Source organism: Cyprinus carpio, chromosome B9 (assembly GCF_018340385.1).
Source record: "Cyprinus carpio isolate SPL01 chromosome B9, ASM1834038v1, whole genome shotgun sequence".
Lineage (NCBI taxonomy): Eukaryota > Metazoa > Chordata > Actinopteri > Cypriniformes > Cyprinidae > Cyprinus > Cyprinus carpio.
Window position 1 is genome coordinate 6,216,689 of NC_056605.1, and position 21,247 is coordinate 6,237,935.

Sequence of the window (21,247 nt, forward strand, 5' to 3'; positions counted from 1 at the left end):
CGGATCATCAGGTTGTTTGTCATAGAATCAGACCCGCTGCTCATGGGATAGCTGTGGATGTTAGGACATAAGGTGTGTGTTGTTCAAAGCTTTGTGCGTCTGGATCACTGACTGCGATGGCCATCCTTGTGTTCGGTGAGTCCTGCTCGACCGGCCGCTTTTATCTGGGGTTTAGATGACAACAGATCGCTGTGTGTGTGTGTGTGTGTGTGTGTGTGTGTGTGTGTGTGTGTGTGTGTGTGTGTGTGTGTAAAGGGAAAACACACACACACACACACACACACACACACTCAAATCTATTTCATAGAGAGATGCATTGATATTGCAGTGCATTATTTTCAGTCGAAATGAACAGTGTTTTTGTTTTATTGCGTGTACACAAGCGCACGCTTAAAGTGCGGCTTCACAAAGAGATCATGTGGTCAGAATAACTTCGAAATGACTTCATCCTGCGGTCTGTTGATACATTCTGACGCTATGACGGACGAACAGGTTATTCTTCTCTTTGTTGAAGTACTCACACTTTAATAATGCAGTGCAGACTGTCCTTCATGGCAACAGGTAAACGATTATTATTATTACAAATTAAAATGAACATTAGGCTACGTATGCTCTGGCTTCATCTAAAATAATGTGAATTAACATTTGCTTTTTTGATGACTCTTGATTAATATTCATGTTGTTCATGGGCGTATATTAATTAGGCGCATGTGTGTATAGCCTACATGTAATTAAAAATCATTTGTCGATGCAAGAACGTTAATAAACTCGCGAATCTTATTATAAATGATCAGAAACTTGATCTAAATGTACATTAAAACTTTCCATTTTATTAAACCTGAATGAAATCAAACTCATGGATGTTATGGAAATATAAATGTGACCCTGGAGCACAAAACCAGACATAAGGGACAACTTTTCGAAATTACATCATCTGAAAGCTGAATAAATAAGCTTTCTGTTGATGTATAAGACAAAGTTTGTCTGAGATACAACTATTTGAAAATCTGGAATCTGAGGGTGCAAACAAAAATATCTAAATATTGAGAAAATCATCTTTAAAGTTGTCCAAATGAATTCTTAGCAATGCATATTACTAATCAAAAATTAAGTTTTGATATATTTACAGTAGGAAATGTACAAAATATCTTCATGGAGCATGATCTTTACTTAATATTGTAATGATTTTTGGCATAAAAGAAAAATGTATAATTTTGACCCATACAATGTATTGTTGGCTATTGCTACAAATATACCCCAGAGACTTAAGACTGGTTTTGTGCTGCAGGGTCACACATGAGCATACGACTGTCTGAGCTCAATAGCATGCCTCAAACACTTGTTGAAGTCATGAAGAAATGTGTTTTCTCTTATCTCTGAAAAAGGAAGCAGCCATGTCTATTAATATGAAGTGCTGAATCATACGCAGATAATCAGTGGTAAGCGTGTGACTGTTAGGAGAAGATAGATCTGAATATATGGCGTTAAACACTTCTCCATCCCGCCCAGACTCGCACTGCTCTTTTCAGATGCCTTGGATAAATTCAGACGCTTTACGCTTGGATGTACCTTTTGTCGTGAACATAATAGAAGGGTTTGTTTTTTTTCTATTTTGGATGTTTCTGTGAAAGGAAGAGGAAGCTGTCAGAGGGTCTTTCCTCCGAGAGAGTGAGAGTGAGTTAGGACCGCAGTCTTGTGGAGCGGGGCCAGGGGCCTCTCCCTCTCCTGTGCTCTATTGTTCATGAAGTGCTTTCCTGTTAGTGTCCATTCATCTTATAATGACCGCTCTGAAGAACCGGCAGCATCTTGCTTCCAACAAATTCATTCAGAGTCACCACTGAAATGTGTCATGTGCACAATAAGAACATTTAATATATTGCATATTTTGTTTTTATTTTTGGTTAAATTTGGTTATTAATATACTGCATCGCATATCATATAGGCCTTCCTTTTTAGTATCTAGTTAATTTTGGCACATGTTTCTGTGATTAAAAAATGAATATCGCTAGTGGTCAGATGATACATAATATGGCATAATAATATAACAAATTACTCTCTAAATGAGCACTTTTTTATTTATTTTTTTGAATGCATCTCTGTTGCTCACAAAGGCTGTATTTACTTGATCAAAAATACAGTAAAACTGTAATAATGTGATTTATTATTACAGTTTAAAATGACTGTTTTTTTTTGAATATAATGTACAATATAATTTATTCCTGTGGTCAAAGCTGAATTTTTCATGTCACATGATCCTTCAGAAAATCATTCTAATATGCAGATTAATGATGAAAATTCAGCGTTGATCACAGAAATAAATTGCATGTTAAAATATATAAAACCAGATAACCGTTATTTTAAATTGTAATATTATTTCTATTTTTTACTGTATTTTTTGTTCATAATAAAATGTTTGATAAATGTTACATTTAGATCATCTGTGACTTGCACTGTGAAACAAAAGGAATAGAGTAGTAATAAATGTGATAGTAATGCGAAAAAGTTAAACTAAAATGAAAATAAATGAACAGAAATGCTTCCAGCAGATGGCGGTCTCACACAGATGTGAGGGTCATGCTGATGTTTACTCAGGCTTACATGCTGCCAGATCACTGGACATTAAAATAATGAAGAAATGCAGTTAAGGTCAAGATGCTGAAATGTTATTGTCTAGGCACTATCAGGAAACAACGTGTCATTTTCATGCATTTGAATTTTTTTTTTAAATAAATTTTTGTTTCTTATTTCTCTTAGATAATGATGAGTACAGACCGCCTGTGTGGAAATCCTACCGTAAGTGTACTACTTATTACAGCAACATATAAAAGTATTTATTGTAACACCTAGTTTGCAGAAACATTTCACAGGTGAACTTCATTCTACTAGAGAAGTAAATGATTGTATCTAGACTCTGGAGACTACAGGAAACAGAAGAAAACAAGTTTTTTTTCACTTAACTGCATCTTGCAAGAAAAAAGAAGCCATATAAAATAAAGAAATATGGCTTTAGATTGCATTTATGTAATTTTCAAAATAGTTTGCATTCCGTAATTTCTGTATATAAAGTAGAATATATTGTCCTCCTGAAATGTTTGTGGTATTTTGTTGTAATAGTGTACCAGCTCCAGCAGGAGGCGCCACATCCACGCAGAGTCACCTGCGTATCCGAGGTGAGTGAGACAAGCCTTTACCATCAAATATAGCATCATCAGTAGGCTCTTAAAAAAATAAAATTAATGTTTGCATTAAAAATTTAAGCCTTACAGATGTCTCTAAAAAGACAAAACATGACTTGAGAATTTGAATTCTGTTTTCTGAGCTTCCCCTGAAGCCCCTGAAGGAAAAAACTACAAAATGCTTGACTACAAGACAGTGACCTTCTAGCTCAGTATGTCACGATTGGCTCCTCTAATCAGAATGTTGGGTTGACCATGTCCTGTGCTATTTTGTTCAGTAATAACCCACAGGACGTATAGTTTATTTTTTTTTTTATGCATAGTAAATGTTTTAATTTCGTCCAGGATGTGATGTAGGTCACCCATCTTCATTGAATTACAGATGCATCTCTTAATTGCATGATGGTCTAGACGTGCAGTAGGCTCCAGAGGCGAGATGCAACATAAAGAGCGGAGGAGCAGCAGAGCAGAATCTGCTCCATTAGTCAGGCTGATATTAGTGGCAGTAATTAAGGAGCGAGAGAAGAGAGATGGTGCTTTTGAATTATTCATCTGTATCATGATAATCTTGTGTTTGTGGAGGAAACTGCCTCCCAGTGCAAACATTTTGACTCGTGCCCTTCCCCTTCACCGTCTGCAGGTGTTTTATCAAAATAGATACACATTTATTATTAATTCTGATGGTCACTATTAGCTGCTGTCTGGTAGATTATTTGACGATGATATCAGGGATTCGTAATATGTTGGTGATCATATCAGTAGTGATAATATTACGTTTTTTAAAATCAGAATTAAAAAGATCAATCTCCCAAAGATGAAAATTTGCTGTTAGTTTACTCACCCTCAGGCCATCCACAATGACTTTTCATCTTTAGTTGAACAGTGAAGAAGATTTTAGCTGAAACCCTTGTTCTTGGTGATTCATGAAATGCAAGACAGCATGTTTCTGAGAATTAAAAAAAAAAAGCATATCATGGAACAAAAAAATGAATACCAGTGTTTCCTGATGATATATTATTGAGGTCTTAAGAAGCAAAATGATTGCTTTGTGCAAGAAACATTATTTACAGATTTATTAGCTGTAACATAAGGAAACAGCATGGACTGTGGTTTCAGCTAAAAAATCTTTTTTTACTCTTAGGCTTGTACTGGAAGCAGAGAATAATCCAATCAGTGCTGTCCTTTTAATGGCAGCTCACAGAAACATTTACCAAAATGGCAAAATAGGGGCAAAATAGACCTATTTTATAATTTTTTTTTTGCATTGCATTGCAACATTATTTTTGACATTATTATTATTATTATTATTTTAATAACAGGCAGCACAACAAATACTGTGCTGGTTTGCTTGCTTATTTATTTATTTAGTTATTTATTTTCTAATGAAACTGAAACTTCTTATAGGACTCTTTTTGTGACATTATTTTTAATAATGACAGTTAAACGCATGTATCACCAGTATTATAAAAAAATATTGTATTACATGTTTGTTTTTTTCTCCATTTTTAATAAGCATTTAAACAAATGAGCTTAACTGTCATTAAAAAATCTTTAAAAATCATGAAATAGGCTTAATTTTCTTGAAGCGAAATGCGGTTTCTTATTTCTTCCTTTCAGTTTTGTAATCAAATAGGACCTGAATATGTCTTGACAGGTTTCCTGAGATTTGCCATTATATTTTCTACTTTACTATTCACTCTTTTCTTGAAATTGTAGATTGGTGCTGGGGTTGGCGGAATGCCCAAAATCTTATATCATGATTTGAGTAATTTTATTTCATGGTATCGATAAAAAAAAAAAAATCACAATGTAGTTATTCTTTGGTATTCAACATTTTTGATATCATAGACATTTCATAATTCTTGTCACCAGTGTCAGTATCATAAAAAAAACCCTAATACTAGGGTGACCATATGCGCCGTTCATACGGGACACCTCCCGGCCAGGATTTTAATATTGCTTAAAATATCCAGGTTTTGGCTGTTTGCAGGTCGATTGTTGTGCGACATTCATGAGAGCTAGAGAGCAGAGCAGACGGCTCCTTATGCTTTCGGATCGCTGTCGCACCTGCGTTTTATTTTTTTTTTTATTATTTTTTTTTTTTTAGCAGCGACGCTTCAGGTCAGTGGAACGAACAAACACGTGCGCATATTTGCATCGCTTTGGTTGTTCCCTGTAGATCTCACCTTCTCAACGCGCAGCCCTACGATTGGTCGAATATGTAGGCTATAATACCTGCATGTTATTGGTCAAACTGCTTTGGATGTGTTTAGGCAATATTAAAATCCTGGCCGGGACGTGTCCCGTATGAACGGCGCATATGGTCACCCTACCTAATACTAGCCTACAAAAAAATGAACTACTAGCAAAAAAACTACCGTCGAACATAAATACGAAATGCTACATGCATTGTATAAAATAAAATTAAGTGTATAAAAAACAGTTTATAATGCACACTGTAAATTAAATATAAACTACTACTTATTTAGGGTGCTCCAATCAGGATTTCTGAGGCCGATCACAGAAAGGCAGTATCTACCGATACGATCACCTTTACCGATCTCTTTAAAGCCTTCTTTTTATCATGTAGAATTATTTATAGTGATGATCCAATCAAGATTTTTAGACACAATCCATCTGAAAACAAGTGATGGAGATTTACTACTAATCACAGAACCGGCTTTACTGAGATACGCATGACAATCACATTCCGGCTTTAATTTTGCACAGCCTTACTGTGTTTATGAAGATGCTTGCAAATACATGCATTTTGAGACATACAAATGTGTATTAACTGTTGAAGACACACAAAGCGCAAACATCACTCTGTGCAATACTGCTGTGCTGTATGAGCCTTGTCTTCGCCTCACAGACAGCGCTCAGAAACACTCTCAGACAGAGCACGCATATAGCGAAATGAGTTCTCTTTCACTGCTGATTGTGTTTTAACAGTATACAATTGCTTGTTTTTATACTGCAATGCTTAAAAACGCTTGCAAATGATCCTTTTTCGTGACCATGCCGCACGCAACATCACATGAGCATGTAAACCGCGACACAGAAATGGTCCAAAATCTTTTGGTATATCGAAACAGCAAAGCAGGCACAACGTTAGAACTGTTCTTTATGAATACTGTATTGCTTTAAATCTATAAGTGTGGCTGTGCTTCATATATTTTGATGTTGTGGTTGAAATGATAAAGAACGTGTTTCTCCCCAGTAAGCCGTCCGCGGGAGTGACTCTCAAAAAGACCGCAGACGTCGGCGTCTGTGGAGGGAGTTTTAATAAGATGTTGATCTGCTGACAGTGGGATGGGGTCTCCTGCTGTTAGCACAATTCAGCAGGTATTTTACCCCCAGACGTGGGCCCCCTCGCCCCGCCCCGCCCCGGCCGAACGCACGGCGTATTAATTAACGGTGGATTAACACCTAAACAGCCCGCTGCTCGCTGCTCTTCATGTTTATCTCAAGGGCTTCTTAAGGATTGGTTCTGGAGCGTTTCTTGCTCTGGGCTTCTGGACACATATCTGCTCCTGGTAAAGCGCATCGCCCCTGTGCAGGGTGGAGGCTTATTGTGGCAAGAGTGTTTAACCCTGTCTAATCCCCCTTCAAACAGGCCCCGCAATTTTACTTTGTTTTTAGCATATCAGAGCATGCAAATTAGTGACCAGAGTCCTCTCTCTCACACACACACACACACACACACACACACACACACACACACACACGATCCACAGCCGAGTCCAGCACCGCACACACCTCACTGGACGCTTCACTCAAGCATCTGGGTTTACTTTTTATCAAGAGTCTTGATGACAAATATTGCTTTTTGCTTCAGGACTCACCAGATTTAGGAACCAGATAACAGTGTAATTAACATTACCAACCATTTTAAAACCATATTTGCTTCTTTTTTTTGTGTGTCTGTGTTTGTGTTCTGGTATCCTGTATGGTTTATTGAGGACACAAATGTGTATAATGACTAGGGGTTACACAGAGTAGTCCGAGTGAATCGACCTAAAAGGCATGATTTAAACAGTAAGCTACGAAAATGATACATGAATGAATGGAATAACACACAGCGCGCTCACCAATCAAAGCGCCGCGTTTGCGCGCCTCAGTGTCTCTAAAAAACCAAACCAGTTTCTCTTCTCTCTTTAAAAGTAGGCTAACAATCAACTGTAGATGCAGATAGATTTTCTATGTTTGGCTTCTTTATCTTTTGCTGGTTTGCATGGGCACACGCACATTTTGTTAGTAAGTTCAAAAAAGACTCGCTTAGAGAATTGCCTGCGTAATGAAAATGTGCGCCTTGAATTAATTCAGTCGTGTTCAAATGATCACTAAACGTTTGTCATGACATCTCTGCTTATATGATTAATTTCTTTTTAGAAATGAATAATTATTTTACTTTAACGCAGCATATTTGCTCAGTGATAACTACTGAAAAAAAGATAGTCATAAAGGTCTTATCAAGTAGACGGGTAAGCGCTGAAAACCGATACTAATAATTTTTTGTGACTGCTGTCACTACGAGATACAAACTAAGCTTGGATTACATGAAGGAATGTTACAAAATATAATATCTGTCATAATTATAAAGTTTTGACAGTATAACCGTATGTTTAGTGTAATTGGTGTCGCATTATGCTATGATAATTCAATTGAAGTTTAAATAAACGTGTTATTGACTAAAACTAACTATTAATGTCTATTCATTTACAGTAGCATGATACAAGCGTAGTCCGAGTACAACTCGAGTATTTTCTTAAAGATTTAAGCGACTAGCAAGAATCAGTAGTAGTTGCAAGACCCCGAACTAATGACATTGTGGTACTACAGCGTAGAGCGATTGGTTGTGAGGGAGCGACTTCCGTGTGTGTGCTGTGTAGTCTAAAATGGTGTTGGCTTCATGCGCTCAGTGTTGGCTTCTCTCTGCTTGAGTCTGTTCCGCCTTCCGGTAGGATCGTCTGCTAGCAAGATTTCTGTTCAATTCTGATTGAAGCCATCGAGCCAGTCCCTGTGCCTGACGACCACTGCTACACACACACGCGCACATCACAGCCACCCCTGATACAATGGCGTCAGAAGTTAGACTATAATGATCATGGGCTTTTCTTCTTCTGATTTTTCAAGAATGTGGTATTTCAGTGTGTGTAATGGAAAACGCCAACCGTTCATTCCCTGTGTTGCGCGTGCCTTTAGGTAAGTGCTCTCTTTGGGGATACTATTCCCTGCAATGATGTGTGTAAACCGCAGAGTATGTCGAGCTCAAAGAACATTTATGCTGTATGGATGCTTTGGAAAACATTGTTTCTGGGTTATGAAATGGCACACTAACCCTCTGCTATTAAAACAATAAACTACGGGGGTATCATATCCACCACAAAAGTGAAAATTTAGTCAGTAAATATCCGCTCGGCCCATGTCTGGATTCCAAACCCGTCTAAACCATTCGTTGCGATCTAGCAAAACGCGTCTCACATGTGAGCTGGCAGCGATTCTGTTATAAATTAGAATCATCCCATTCTTTCTTTTTCTCCTTTGTGTGTGTGTTTGTGTTTGGTCAAATAGAGATGCAGGATTCTCACCATGATTCGTGAACTAAACAAATAATGTGTGACAAAATATTAATGTGCTGCAGTCCGATTAAAAAGTACTCTTTTCATCATATAATTTGGTGATAACACGACACATTATATATATTACAAATATAATGCATATTAATAAACCAATCTTTAGTATATAAAATGCAGGAAAAATTGGTTGGGAATTGTATGATTCCATGACTCACATCATAAATACCTCTGTTGATTCTTTATTACTGGATGAATCGAGTGTATTTGCATGCAATCTCCTCTCAAAGGATGACTTCAGTGACAAATTGAGCTTTTTGCAGTCAGTCCGTCCGCCACACCCTAGAGCCCAACCGATGCACTCATCACAAACGCTATTTGAGCGCACGTTAAATATCAGAAGGGTTGATTTGCTCTATTGATGGTGGTCCTAACCAGAGATCATCAATGTTTGCATCCGCACTAGTAAACCGTTCAGTCCCAGTTTTTCTTGTTGTAATATGAATGACTGTAATATCACGACAATAATACGGGGTAGTGTTGAAAGACAGTTTGAGTCTGATCCACCTGGTGTTTACCTGCTTGAGTCTGGACTGAATTCATCCAGAACAGTTTATTATTATTTTTTTATTTTTTTTATAGTTTTTTGGTGACCTACAATAATTTGGGTGGCGGATCAGGACAGTGGGTTTTTTTTTTAGTTGTATTGTTTTGGTGTTTTGTTGTTTTGGGTTCACAAAGCATGCATTAAAATTTAGAACTGAAAGTAAAGGCAGAAATTACTATTTCCAATCAATGCTGTTCTTTTGAACATTCTATTCATCAAGAGTCCTGAAAGAAAAATCCTGTACCAGTTTTCGACAAAAATATGAGAGCAGCATAACTGTTTTCTACACTGATATTAATAAATGTTTAATTTATAAGCAAATAATAGATGAGAATGATTTCTGAAGCATCATGTGACACTGAAGACTGCAGTAATGATGGCCTGAAAATACAGCTGCGCATCACAAGAATAAATTACATTATAAATATATCACAATAGAAAAAAAGTTGTGGTTAAATTGTTACAATATTTCACAATATTTAGCGTGTTTACTGCTATTCTGATCAAATAAATGCAGCCTTCGCGAGTGGGCAAAGAAGTCGTCTTTTCACTCAAAAATAAAAAGAAATGTACCTGGGAATGGGTACTGTGAAATGTAACTGTAATTAACGTTCCTTGTTGATACAATTAGTAGTCTGTTTAGTGGACTAATAACAAGAAGTGATCGAGGGGTGCGCAGGAAGAGGCAGGCGAATCAAATAAGTATCTTAAGATAGAATAGGCACATTTTTTTTGTCTTCCGTACTTCCAAAAGAGGGGCGAACAAACGTAAGGAACATCAATGGTATAAATGGAGTGATAAATGGGGTGGAAAATGTGTGATAACGACGGGCTCCATACGTTTCATCAGTGTCACCCCTGGTCATTGCGGAATATGAGCACTTACGGATGCTGTAGCAGAGAAACCTCCAAACAGAATCCCACGCTCTCACAAATCCGGCATACAGCAAATAAGAGCTTGCGCACCGTCAATAAAGCACACACACACACACCCACACACACACACCACCCACACAAACACACCCGACACACACACCACACACACACCAGACCCCTCTGACTGGGTAACCTTCTGGCGGCTTCCGTCGATTGTGACTTAGCTCTATACGTGTGTCGGTGATGCTCCACAAGCATTAAGCTTGTGTATAGTACCATGGCCGTTTCAGCTCGGCACCGACAACCCGCACACATGTGCGCGTTCCACAGCCACAGGAACCACAACCGTTGCGTTACAATAAAACAGACGGCTGCCTTTTATTGCCTCAGCAGGAAACCGGGGTGCTGATGCCCATCCCGGTGACCCAGAAGCAGGCAATGCACTCACTGACGCGGTGGACGCTTCTCATTGGCGGCGGGGGGTTTCCATTACGCGGGCTAGAAGCTGCACGCCAGCCCGGCATGTATAAGGTACTTCAGCTGCATAGCCGGAGGTGCGCAGGTGCGGTGGGGACTGGGAGCTAGCGTGGCATGGCCCTTGGTTTGTGGGGCTTTTGGGGCGGGCGCATGTCATTGTATCTAGAAGGTGTCGAGATATATGGGGGGTCAGAATCCCCACAGGAAACCCGCACACAGAAACACACACAGCACGTTTTGTGGGTCCTGGTAGAGATGAGGAATGTGGGGTGGAACGACGGGAGGGGAGGAACGAGTATGCTTTGTGAGCGCGGTGACTGCCTTGATTCGCTGTTGAGCTACAGGGCGTTATCGTGCAGTCAGAGGGTGGGTGGGGGGTGTGTGTTATGGGTGCGATGGATTTGAGTGCTGGCTTCACGCTGCTTATTGGGCGGATCAAGGTTAAATGTCACCACCGAACCAATTATGTGCAAAATGTATTCATGTGCGTCGGTGGTGTTAGTTGTAGTGTTTTCGTTTACACTGTCTATTTATAAGGGTCAATATGTTTTTGTCTCTATGTATGCAGTCCTTCTTGCGTGCTGTTAGAGGCGTTTTTTACTTTGTGTATTTTAAAAGCTTATAATTTAAAAATAAAATGGCCACAAAAACGAACTAATTCATCATGATTGTATATGTGCTTATATACTCAAATTAACTAAAATCAGTTTTTAAGTAGTATATAGAGTACTGTGAAACCCACAAAGAGTCAACATGGTTTAAGACAGAGCTGCGACTCGCTGGAGTGTGTCGATCTACCTATTAGTACTAATAAACCAGCACACAGTACACCACTACTCTCATGGTAATCACCACTTAACACTAAAATAATGCCATATATAATTCTGGAACATGCTGTTTTTTCTTCACTGAAAATCTGTGATATTGTCCTTGTTTCCTTTTCACACATCCAAAACCCTCGTAGCAGTAAACAGTACGTTTTTACTGTAAATTTACATGAAATGGTGCCATTTTTAACGATCACCAGAGTAAAGCGCGTGTCCTCATAGATTTCACTAGTAATTAACAACAACAACAACAACAAAAAAAAAAAAGGCAAATACTGTATGTGATTGAAAAGGTGTAGGGACAGAACAAGAAAGGTCTATTAATAATCTAATGTATAGCACCTGTAATAGAGGCAAGTAATATAAGATAGCATGGAAACTCCTATCCATCAAATGTTGTGCTGCCATCATTATAGAATATAGGTTTACCTTGTTTTTATAGAATGTAATTTACGCACAATAACGAAGAGCGAATGTTTGCAAAAGAAAAATTACCAGATTAAAGAAAATACCTACACTTATTCACTTCTCCACTTAAAGAATGTTATTTCCTTTTTTGTTTTTTAAAGACACGGGCAAGTCCGTGACCTTATTTGGCCAGTATGGTAACCCATACTCAGAACAGGGTGCTCTGCATTTCACTTCGCCCCACCCACCCTACAACTCCTGACCTGTCTGGTTACAAAGCGTCCAATTTCTCTACCATTAGGCGCACCAGCGGCCCCTTAAAAAAAAAAAAAATATCCAAAAATACCCTTTTCTCTAAACTTTTTAGATGTTAGCAAATGATTATTATTACTCCTAGAAATAACTTTCGCTTGCTGAATGTATGCGCACTACTTCTGTGCTCTATAACGACATATTTTGTGTCATTCATGATATATAGTAGATATATATATATATATATATATTACTATATGATCTATATATATATATGATATATAATTACTATATATACTAATTTTTTTACATTTTTTTTATTTTTTTTTTTTTTTTTTATAAAGGTATATTCTTTCATTAAAATGAATCGTTGGTCTCGTACGACTAGTAGTATAATTGTGTGCGTGTAACACACAAAAGAGTGACGATACAGGTCAACACAAGAAAGTATAGTGAATTCTACCTTGACTTAACAACCATATACAAAAACGCAGCGCTGGGATCGTTCCGGACTGTATCGGATCAGTTTTGGTCGACAGCTCAGAACTCTTCGTGGATCCGGCACTGAAAAAATGGCTATGTGTTGGATCCCTAGATTAAACATACTAATTTTACACTTATAATTTCGTTAATATACTGCATTAATCTGAAAAAAAAATCCAGATAGCCACTTTATTCAAGCCTCTCTGAATACTTGGTTACGGGTGGCGTTTTTATTATTTGATTGATGAATTATTGTCTTATTTAATATATTCCATGAACTGTGGCACACCTTTTTTGAACATTTCATCATTAACCCACGGCCATCTACGAATTCATTACTCTATGCGATTATCATATACATCGGTTAAACAGCCCATTAAATATCCAAATAAAGGTCTATATATAAATCAGATTTTCATTATTTGATTGGCCCGTGCTTTATTTGTCGATATTCAATTAAACCACTCAAAATGCATATAATTTTACATAGAATATGGACATTGGCCGTTTAACATCATTCCTGGCGACCGCTTGTTTCATCCAGACCAGGCATTATTACAAATGATATCAGATTTCTTTTGAACATATTTTGCCAGAGCAGGCTGGGATGAGTTGTGACCGCCCGCCGAGGGCGTTTGGTCCAGAACGGGTCATCATCTCACCGCCCATAGTGGAGCAAGATGGACCGTTCTTTTCAAGCCTGCATCTAAAGGTACCTTTCTACTTATTTAGTGTATGAGGGCGATCTTCCTGCGTAAATGCACACTCGCTCTTAAGAGGGACGTCTTCCCTGTATTTTGCAGATTAACTCACTTAGCTTTGATGGTATTTGTGTCCCCTCATTTTGTGCTGAAAGGCATTCTCCCCGTTAACACTCATTTAATTTAATATATTTATTAATCGTGTGACTATGATCTGCCTGATTATGGTTATCCGTTGATAGGTATGCGGTTTAGGGCAGTTATACCTCATTTAGGCTCTTAATAAAATCGCAGTTCTCCCAGTAATACTGTAGGTGGTGTGTTCCTCAACAATAATGACGGGTATTTTTATTGCACAAGGGTTTTAATGAGTAACTTGATTCCTCTCGCTTGTGTTTGCAGGTGGAGAACCGGCCCAAGTACTAAGGGCCGGAGGATTGAGTTCCTTCCGCCCTCACAGACATGAATCCCCAGTGTTTCAAGGGTCTTATTAATAGATCTCTCTGATTGGTGTACTGTGAAGGTATCACGGGATGAGCTCAAGAGGGAGGAAGCTGACCCAACTGCTCCAGTGTGGCTGAGGGAAGTTATCTGATTCGAGAGAGCCAGAGAAGCCGGGGCAGTACACGCTAGCGCTACGGTACAGGAACCTTCACCTTTGAAACTTGCCCTGGGTCCAGACGTGCTAAAACGTTTAAGCAACCAGAGCCCGTTTCCACGCTGGAAACTTACCCAGGAACTAGGGACTTTGGCCTGGTATAGGGCCTGTTCGATTTCCACAATTTTTGGAATTTCGATTCGATTCATTCCTGATCCTGGAATCGATTCCTCACTGTTGCTTTCGATTCTTTTCCAAATCTTTGATTAAAGGAACCTAATCTCACCATGATGACTGCAGAATAGGCCGTATAATGTACCTTTCCTATAGTATGAAGCTGAAAAAAAAAAAAAATGACGATACGAAAATTTTCGTTTTTTCAGCTTTGCCCGTGAAATTAATCATAGTCCAGATCAGCAGGGACATGCGTTTATCGCATGAATTAAATAAGAAGTGTCTAAAAATAAATGTGCACAATTCAGCTGAATGATGAAGTTTACTTTGTATACTTTGCACAATATTAACAAACCGTACACTGAAACAAAATAACCAGAACATTAATGACTAATAGATCTCATTGTTTATCTGTCAATCAGATGCGCTCTCGGCCACTGATCTATGCTCGTGACGTATTATTTATAATTATCATTGGCTGATACAAATGTTTTTAAAAAAATAGTATTTTAGATGGCAATAAGATGAAGACACTCAATGACGTCATGATCTATCTGTCATGCACCGCGCTCAAAATTGTGCACAAGCCAGTCTACCTGTAAAATAACCTCTAAATCTATCTATATATACATATAATTGAAAGAACTTTTTATCGCACCACTTTGTAATTATGGATTTGGTTGAATTGTGCTTATGAACGGAAAGGATATAGACTAAAATTCAAAGATCAGTTACCGACGGCGTTTCTTTGTTTATTTTCGTGAATTTAAAGGTGTGCAGCCTTTGCGGATGTAGCCTTCCGTTTGAGATACCTCCCATAGATAAGCTTTCTTGAACTGAAAAAGACTCCTTGGGAAATGAGGAGTCGATTCAATTTTTGGATATCGACTCTCGATTAACAAACGCATCGGATCGAGGAATCGATTCTTTTTGGAATCGATTCCCAGCCCTACCTGGTACTCGGTGTGTTTCCACCGCAGAACCAGGCAACTAAATAAAGTTCTGGGTAAAAAAAGCCCCTGCAGAAAGCTCCCTGCTGGGAAGGTTAGTAGGTTAGGATGGTGCGGGAACTTGGGCGGCCCTATAAACATGCTGATTGGTTGAGTTCACGCAGCACTGTTTGATTTTCAACCACAATTTATTCAGATAAATGTTTTCAACATATTACTGTTTTACTGTGTAAAGAAATGTAATTTTAAAAGTACTTTCAGGCGAGAAGGGAGGGGGAATGTGTAGTGTTTACAAACCCCCTTCAAAACTGGGTTTTTTTTATTTTATAATTGACCACTGACTGTTTCGCCGATTTCGGAGACGATCAGCATCCACGCGGATCAAGCGGGAGATCAGAGGCTCCCAAGTATCCCTCGAGGAGCAGGCATCACCTCGGCTATCCTTCTTGATTATGTTGCCGCTGGCTGCGGATGTCATCTCGTAGTGGTTTAAACAAAACAGAGCAAAATTGGCTTTGTGTAAATCTAACAGGTAATTCTTGTTGGTCTGTATTCAATTTGATTCTATATGTTTTTTTAAAAGAAAAATAAAAAGAGTGGCAAAGTGATTATAATTCTTTAAATTTCTATGGGGTAATGTAGGCTGTTTCTATAAACATTTCCTGAAAATACGTACCTTTCTGTGGCTATTATTATGTTTTAAATGAAAAACTGAAAATGGAAGGATACGGGCCCCCCCCCCAAGTGGTATTTGATATGCTATGTATCTTATTGTAAAATCTGTACCCCCATGAGGAAAATTGCCAGTAAGCCAAGGCTGAGCTGGACTGATGTATATCAAGTACGATGGCCCCTGTTTGGCAGGAATTTAAGGACTTGCGACGTCCCTGTTCCGTGGGAGATCACACTCCCGAGGTAGAACTACACAAAGGTCCGAACTACCCGAGGATGCACGTCTCAAAATTTCGCACCCGTTGTATGAGAGAAACGGCGACGCAGACCTACATAACCAGACCCTATGGCCTAATCTTCACGAACTTAGGGACCGTAGTGGAAGTTTTCCGTTTGTTCTGTTTGTTTTCGTGATATAGTGGAAAACACCGAAGAAAGCAAGGGTTGGGGGGAGGAATATTGTTTGCGGGTGAAAAAAAAAAAGTTCCTGGTACCAACTGTGTTCCGGGTAATTTCGGTTGTGGGAAACTGCGGGCAAACATTTCAATCAGCATGTGGTTTTTTTTTTAAAAACATGGTCGCAGTTTGTTTAAAATATGCTAGAAACACATGATGAAAGACATGTTTAAAACATGCTAGCACTACAAGATTGTAGGCAAATAATATTAACCCTACTGAAAAAACAGCCTAAGCTGTTTTAAGGCTGGAAGTAGCTGGTGGTCAAAACCCTTTTTAAAACCAGCTGGAAACCATCCATGATCAGCCTGGGAGGACAAAGACTCCAGCTCTAAAACATTGTCTATTTATTTTAGCAGGGAACATTTAACAAAATGCTAGCACCACATGTAACTCGTTGTTAGCAATGTGCAGGGTTTTTCGCTTACAGTCATTGAAACACCTGGACAAAGTCAGGGAGGTTTTTAAAACGGCAATTTCCAGGCCTGCTGGAAAAAGTTTTGGAAAAAATCAAATAAACTCAGCAAAGTTTGGAAAAAGTCATGGGAAATGTGTTTCACACAAATCTCTGTACCGTAGAATTGTGTTTTAATCGGGTTCTGAATTGCGCGTAGGCTGGTATTGTATAGTTTTACTCCGCAGCTTTGGACTTTTTTTACATTAGACTAAAAATGAGGGATATTCACACATTTATCAAAAGCCTATTGCATGTAGGCCCTGCTAAACGGTAAATAATCCACACAGACTGTCAGAAATTAAATCAGTCGTTTGAAAAGAGCGTGACTGATTCAGATGCACCGCGTCTTCTGTCCCTTGACTTTCTCTTAAAACGAGCTTCACATGAAGACCGACTGCTGCACGCTCATGAGATACAAGACTTTGACATAGTGTTTGTTATAAAGCATTTTACATCGTGAATAACACAATTTCTAATTTAAAACAAAAAAGGAAAAAAAAAAAATGGCTTTTTTATTTAATGAAACATTAGCCTGTGAAAAATGGTTGGTCGATATTAATAATTAAACAATATTTTGCTGAATGTGTGTTTGTGGGCAGGGCCCTGGATGGATAAAATAATGATTGACAATAAAACCTAATAAATTAGAAACGAAAACATCTTGAATGGACCCTTTGAATCCACTGGCTCCTCAATTCGTTCAAAAAACTGATTCATTCAAGAAACGAACGTGTGCTTGCTATGCACTGTTGTATAAATTAATAGCACATTTGTGCTCGCGCACATGGTGCTGATATTCAGAAAAAAATACATTGCTTGTGCAAGGAATATTAAAAAAACAATAAAAAAGTCCAAAAACTGGTGTGCTATAATGTATCCTTAATTCATAATTCATTCATGAATTATAAGGGCATACTTGCAGTCTAATAGGCTTCATCGTGCAAGTGAATGCTTTCAGTGGACTCTCAAGACGTGTGTTTGTTTTGGTTTTTGCAAAGTTCCTATCATCTCTTAATCCCTCCAGTCACATTACAGCACAATAAACGTGATGTCAAGAGAATATCTTTCTTTTGTCTTCTTTTTTAAAGGACTTCAAAAAAGTTGTGCTTGAACCATTTTGTGTGAAAAAACGAAAAACTTGCTTCTGCTTGTGCGCCGCTTGTTAGTACTGTGAGTACAGTACTGAGTTCTGATTGAATTAGAAACATGTTAGCAATGTGTTAAAACATTCTAGAATCATGCTAGTGACATGATAAATTGTGCTGACAATGTGTTAAAACATGCTAGGAAGATTTTTACTTGCTGGTATGCTAGCAGTGTGTTGAGATATATATATAATATATATATAACTGACTTTATCTTGTTAATTTTGCATTTCAAAAATTTATGAGAACCATCTTTACAGATGTTCTGTGCAGCAATTGAGATTTATGAGGGGTTTCGCTGACTGGTTGCTACTAATGTTGTCAGATTAATTTCTGAGGAACAACCAGAGACCATCTGTTCCAAAACGAACCTCGCAGCTTCACTCCTGTTCCACCTCAGCATTCGTGTCTGTAACCTTTAACCTCTCATGATCAACACCTCGTGTTAGTTTCCCCTTCGTCTGTGACCTAGATCCATCACTCCCAGCCTCTCCTGCCGTATCGTGACCTGGTCTCGGCCCCTGTGTGATCAGTCCTGACGTGTATCAGCACAACTGGATGTCTCTGAAGGGCACATGGGTTTGAGAGATGTGCCTGTGTTTTTCTCACACAAATCCATCCAGCTTTATTTTGCGGTATGAACGTCTGTCCTTGAAGAGGGGACTAATGTCTCCTACACGGAGTATTGGATTAGCATGGATGTGCGTTTACTTGGTGGTTTTTTGCTATTCAGAGTCATCACTAGGTTTTTTTATTTTTTTTAAAAAGGACATTATTTTACATTTTGTGTAATATTGGTCAAGGTTTCTTGCATTAAATCAAGTTTTACACAATTCGTTTCCTTCCTTCCGTTTTTAGTGTTTACTTTTTCAGGTTTAGAAAATGGCATGTTTCAATTTTGAACAAGCTGATTGTACTTCTGGTTTCTGTTTCATGAATACTCCGTATAAAACGCCTTTGTTATGATTCGTTTTTTTTAAATTCTGCACGCAGTATGGACTCTGTGTGCAATGTGTTGTTGTGTAAATGTGGTTATACACAGAAAAAAAATTAATAAATTGACGTAGTACGCACATTAAAAAAAAAAAAAAAAAATCCTGTGAATATTATATTTCAAACAAACACTTCTCTTTTGATTGCAGCTCCCCCAAAAATATTTAGCAGCACAACTGGGGTTTCAGCACTTGATGATAAGAAATGTTTTGTATTATTTATATTAGAATGATTTCCTGAAAGCATCATGTTGACACTGAAGACTGGAGTAATGATCGCTGAAAATATAGCTTTGATCACAGAAAAATAAATTACATTTTACAATATATTCAAATAGAAAACAGTTGTTTTAAATTGTAATTTACTATTTAACAGTACTATTACTATTGCTATTTTTTTTTACAGATTTTCTTTCAATCAAATAATATAAAGGCAAACCAAAATTAATGAGCATAAGAGACTTCTTTCAAAAAACAATGCCATTGAAGTGTTATTGTTAATGTAATAGTTGTGCTCCTTAAAAGCTATGTTATGGGCTTGTGTTGAGGTGTGCGTTGCGTGTGTGTTGTGTGTGTGTGTGTGTGTGTCTGAGACACAAAAAGTCTCGAGATAATCCCTTTTAATCTGCTCGCTTGAGCAGACGGTTGGCCACCACTGCTACACACTGCCCGTGCTGACTTTCTAGTCCAAAATCTGTGTGTGTGTGTTTTTCTCAGCCGCTCTCTTGTGCTCATCCTCAGGCATGTGATTCCTCAGAGAAAAGCATCTGTTGTGTCCTTGTGCGCAAAAAAAGCTTTAACATCAAAGAGCTCTTCTGTTGCCATCAGGCTTAATGACATTAGCCTTTGTGCATGTGTTTGTGTTTCTGTGTGTGGTGTATCTTGCTGAAGTCATACAAAACCTCTGTGTGTGTGTGCGTGCGTGTTTGCTGCTTCTGATATAACTCCTTGTTGTGTGTATCTGTAAGTGTTTGCAGATCCGTCTGCATCTGATTTTGGGTGTGTTCGGTTCATGTGTAAGTCTAGATTTGTGTGTGTGTGTGTGTGTGTGTGTGTGTGTGAGGAGTCTCTGTGGGGATCATAATCAAACTCCAACAGGGAACCACATGCATTATATAAAACCTCAGCTTGTCCTATGATTTCCAGTGGCTCATAACAGCATTACCATCTCTGATCAGGTTCATAATAGATTGTCCTAGAGATTCATGGTTCATAGCGCTGATTTCTAATATACAAATAATTTAAATATATATTTGTATATAAATACAAAATATTCATTTTTCTAAAAACTGTTTACTATGTTCACTCTATATATGCACATTCATTCTTTTTTTTTTTTATGTATGCTAAAACCGGCTTTATAAAATGCGTCCACTCTGTTTGCATTCACAATTATGAATTATATTATGAATCTCTGACTATAAGATTTACATATTTTCAATTTCAAACAGTGAGGGAGGGGGGAAAGTGAGTAGTTTGGGCTAAATTACTGTTGGCAATTTACTGATTTTTCAATAAAAAATTAACATGGTCGCGATGTCAGATATTCATATATGCACCGCCCACATCTACACATCAAACAGCTGTTCGGCATTCAGCAGCTTGGTCCTCCACAATCTCTAGTAGATCATCTCAGTGACGGTTTGAATTCACCAACCACCTGATGTGAAAATCAATTCAGTTTACACGACTACTACGGCTGTGACAATATATGGGAAAAAAAAAAAGAAATAAAGCGACATGTTATTCAGTTTTTTCTGCTGGTTATATTACGGAATGAAAAAATGGCAAACTCTGAAAAGGCGACCTGTACTTATTTTTAATTAAATGGCAGGCTTTATAAATATGTCTATCACGATTCTCCCGTCTCTTATTGGGGTATCTAAAAGCTTGATTTTGTAACCTTTGAAAATGAAGGAAAATGCAGATGTAAATATTTTATTTTTTTTGATTAACAGTGGCAATTGCAATATGTTTCTTATTTCTTTAATATTTTTATTTAGTAGAAATCACAATAAAAATTATATTATTATATTTTATAAATATATATAATAATATTATAATTACTAATATATAGTTATATTTGTGTCAAAAACAGTGGGAAAGTGACCTCTGAAGTAGAATGTTTTTTTTGTTGATTGTTTTTTTTTTCTCATATTATACCATGAAATGATCAATCATTAAAGAAAAGTAGGTTTTTGCATGGGACATACTAATCAGGGAAACTACACTGCAGTTGGTTCACCAAGATGACCCTTTTACTGTAAACTAAACTAAACTATTCCAAATTACTGGCCAATAATACACACAGATCGTGTTCAAACAGATGTTTCAAAATCAGCCTGTTGGGTGGAACAGCAATTAATATTGAAGGTGTGGGATTATAAATATCATTGATGCAAATGTGCGTGCGTGCGTGC

At 37.9% G+C, this 21,247-nt stretch overlaps 1 protein-coding gene and 1 long non-coding RNA gene across 2 annotated transcripts in view; both read left to right on the forward strand.

The window, feature by feature from the left end:
* The window catches only part of LOC122138432, a 14,033-nt gene extending 212 nt beyond the window's left edge, over positions 1-13,821 (forward strand). The window contains exons 1-4 of the long non-coding RNA XR_006155555.1: positions 1-135; positions 2,755-2,793; positions 3,115-3,170; positions 13,786-13,821. The exon at positions 1-135 is cut by the window's left edge and continues 212 nt beyond it. This is a non-coding gene — a long non-coding RNA (uncharacterized LOC122138432). The remainder of the gene's footprint in view (positions 136-2,754; positions 2,794-3,114; positions 3,171-13,785) is intronic.
* Positions 1-21,247, forward strand: part of LOC109083679 (N-chimaerin) — a 102,763-nt gene that overhangs the window by 48,250 nt on the left and 33,266 nt on the right.